Raw genomic sequence first — 3,653 nt, forward strand, 5'->3', positions numbered from 1 at the left:
ATACACACACACACACACACACACACAAACACACACACAAACACACACACACACACACATATACATAGATTAATGTATTACTACATAAGTACATGAATAATACCCGGTATCGGAAATAAAAACAGTTCGTCACCTTTGAATTACAAATGTCTATCTGCTCACTACTTAGTTGTGAGAAATATGACGTCCAAATATTAAGTTTTACAACATGTTAATTCAGCTTCTTCGATATCTGGGTAAGGATTAAGAATAATCTTACGATTTTAATAGAGCAGACAGAACATATAATGATTTCAGACCTTATGGTTTTAGACAATAAATGTCAGATCGAAGTTTGTAATTAAAAGGAAGAGATAGTACAACATACAAGCTTGAATTCACATTATTACAAATAACAGTTGTTTGAATTATACTTTAGAAGTTTACATGCTGTGGGGGGGTTCTGGGTTTTCTTCTTTTCATCGTTTAGTGAGCGTTCTGACAAGTAAGAAAAGTTCCTGGCAAAAAATGGACGGTATTCTACTTGCTTTCTGTAATCTACAATTAAAGTAACAAGCAGGCAGGGTTGAGCCCGCCTCCTAAATGATCTAAACTGAGCCAATGGGAGGTGTTAAAACACTTGCCGCCAAAAAAACCCAAAACAACAAATAACAACAACAACAACAACAACAACAATAACAGCAACAGCAACAGCAGCCGCAACAGGAACAATAACAACAACAGCATCAAGAATAACAACAATAACAATAGTAGTAGCAGGAACAACAACAACATCAACAACAACAACAACAACAACAACAAAGTCAACAACAACAACAACAACAACAACAGCAGCAGCAGTAGCAGCAACAACAACAACAACGACGACATAATATCGATATACACATATAATTTATATAACACATCATCAAGTAAATCAGGTAAATAGAAAAGCACTGACCCTTAAAACACTCTATAGTTCCGAGAATACAATGTGCACCTGGCTTCTGACAACCAGGGGTTCCTCTGTAGGTCACCACCTTGACCTATACACCCTGACCTAGTTTATTGAGTGTCGTTTTCACTATCGGAATCAGACGCGACAACACCCTCTGCCGCGCCGTCTTCGAGTTAATTGATAGATCATGTTGTGTTTTAGGCTACTATCAACACAACATAGACTCGGTTCAGAGATCGGGGTCCCTTGACTCAGGTCACCAGGTTTAGTTAACCGATGCTGTGCTCTGTGGGGTAGTACATTACAGCAAAACGACAAGGGTTTACTTTACTTATCCTTTTTTGTGGCTTCTACTGTCTGGTGGTACGGATGGTTGGCGGGCGCCACTGGTAGGTCTTTCTTCTGTACTTTCCTGTTGTCGTTTCAGTCTGTCTGTCTGCCCGTCTGTCTGCCAGTCTTACTTTTTTCGGTAGTTCCTACTTCTCTACTTGTTCACTTTTGCTTGATTCTGTCTGTCTGTCTGTCTTACTCTTTCCCAGCATCATATTCATTATTACGAGTATCATTGCCTTTCTCACCCTGAATCAGGGTATAGGCCACGAACAAACACTTTCCACTTTTCCCTTTTCTGGGCTAGCCTCTTGATGCTATTCCATGTCTTCTCACTTGCATGTACAACAATTTATGTCGCTCTTCTTCAGGCTCCGTGTCGTCTTGGCCTTGATCTTTTACCTTGTGGATTCCAATCCAACACTGTCCTTGTTAATACGGCTGTCTGATTTCCTGAGAGCATGACCAATCTATCGCCACTGATTTATTCTCCTCCTCATCTCTGACCTGGCTCTGTTTCGTTCTCCTTAACACTTCCTTGTTGGTGACCGTTTCTGTCCACCTGATCCTCAATAACTTCCCTAGACACTTGTCCAAGGAAACCTGGATCCTCTTTATGCAAGTCCAGCCCTAAATTACCATTAGTGTGCCAGTGTGCTTCTCCTTACTCAAACAAAGAAACACAATTAACTAGATGTGTCGAGGGAGGAAGCAAACGTCTTTCTCTTGTTTGTTGTATCGCCTGTTGCATAGGTACGTTGTTCTTGATCACTGTTTATTCCTACCGCATCTATCCATCTTTTCCTGAACCTGTCCATTCCTCTGTATTCATCAGATCTCTGGTTGGGGGTTCTTGTGGTCTAGAGGTTACGGTGTTTGCTTTTCATTCAATAGGCCCCGGGTTCGAAACCTGACAGCTACAGAAAATGTTCTTCTCCAACTTTTTCTCCTCTCCACCTTATTTCCTCCCCTCTAACCATGTTCTGTCGTTTTCCTTCGCTTCCGCTTTCTGCCCCCACCCCCCCCCCCCCCCCCCCTTCACGGGGCTCCTAACTCTTTCTGCAGCCTTTCTACTCCTTGGCTCCGTCTTACTGCTGTCTTTCAGCCACATCCCTACTACTACAACTACTACCACTACTACTACTCTGACGACAGGCGACCTCCATTTCCTTCAAATGTAGATATCTCGACTAGTATTCAAGAAAGATAGGTACCTCTCACATCAAAATCAAAATAATTGCAAGGTAACACAAGCTTTGAAAGTCACCAAACTTTGGCCTCTATGTTCTCGCTAATTTTCCCCCTGACACCAAAAAGACCCCTGCTTAAATAAAACTGACAAACGCCAGATTCCACAGTGTCGTAACATAAAAACAAAATAAATGGAGATAAGATGTTAAACCAAAAGGAGATGGTATCCGAATAGGAAAGACAGAGAAATGATCCAAACATCTCAAGAAAATAGGTTTAATTATGAGGGGAGATCATTCCATATCACCGATAGAACATAGACTGGCTAACACATTCATGTAACGAGATATCAACGACATACCATGGATTGGCAAAGAGATAGTTGAGCAAGTGGGTCCCGGGTTATTCCGCGGTAACTGACGGGACACTTGGACTATACTTTCTTACAATGATAACACTGTAATTCAATATCAATTAATTTATTTTAACTGTAAATGACCAAAACATTTGAAAGACATATTAAGAATCATATTATGCAAATTCCGTAACGTATTTAGCCCTCCCATAACATCCATCTACGTTAACGTGAGGCGTAATATTCTTGTGTCGACAGTCGTGAAGATCGTGTAGTCAATCCAAAGTACAGAGGTTTGCTTCAAGGATTTGAACAACATTAACTTTGGATTCAGACCATCACGATGCCCCGCCCTCCCCCCGCCCCCTTTTTTTCCCCCGCCTGGACTCACGTAACATTGCTGTTGATCTAAAGAGTTTTGCGCGAGCTCGAAAAAATATTAATACGCCCCTCCAAAAACAAACAAAGAAACACGAAAAACTCACCGCCAAACAACCTCCAGTCAAACTAACAAACAAACAAACACTCTAACTCAACCCACCCTCTACAAAACACATCCAAATATATTTTTTTTATAAACAAAACAAACAAACGAATAAACAACACAACGTTTTAAAACACGATCTGACATAATTAAAGTGTTGAAGAACATGCACACACTATAATAGTCCGTTCCCCTTCCCCAATCCCATCTTCTCATCCTTGATGAGGGGAAGTACAAAAATATACAAATGCATAATATTTTGTTTTTCTCATATCTTTTTTTCAGGTCTGACGGCCTATTTGAGTCTTTCATTGGGTGAGTAACAACTGTTGTTCTTCCGGAAGCGCTCTCAGTCC

This window comes from Aplysia californica, unplaced genomic scaffold (genome assembly GCF_000002075.1).
Source record: "Aplysia californica isolate F4 #8 unplaced genomic scaffold, AplCal3.0 scaffold00096, whole genome shotgun sequence".
Classification (NCBI taxonomy): Eukaryota; Metazoa; Mollusca; class Gastropoda; order Aplysiida; family Aplysiidae; genus Aplysia; species Aplysia californica.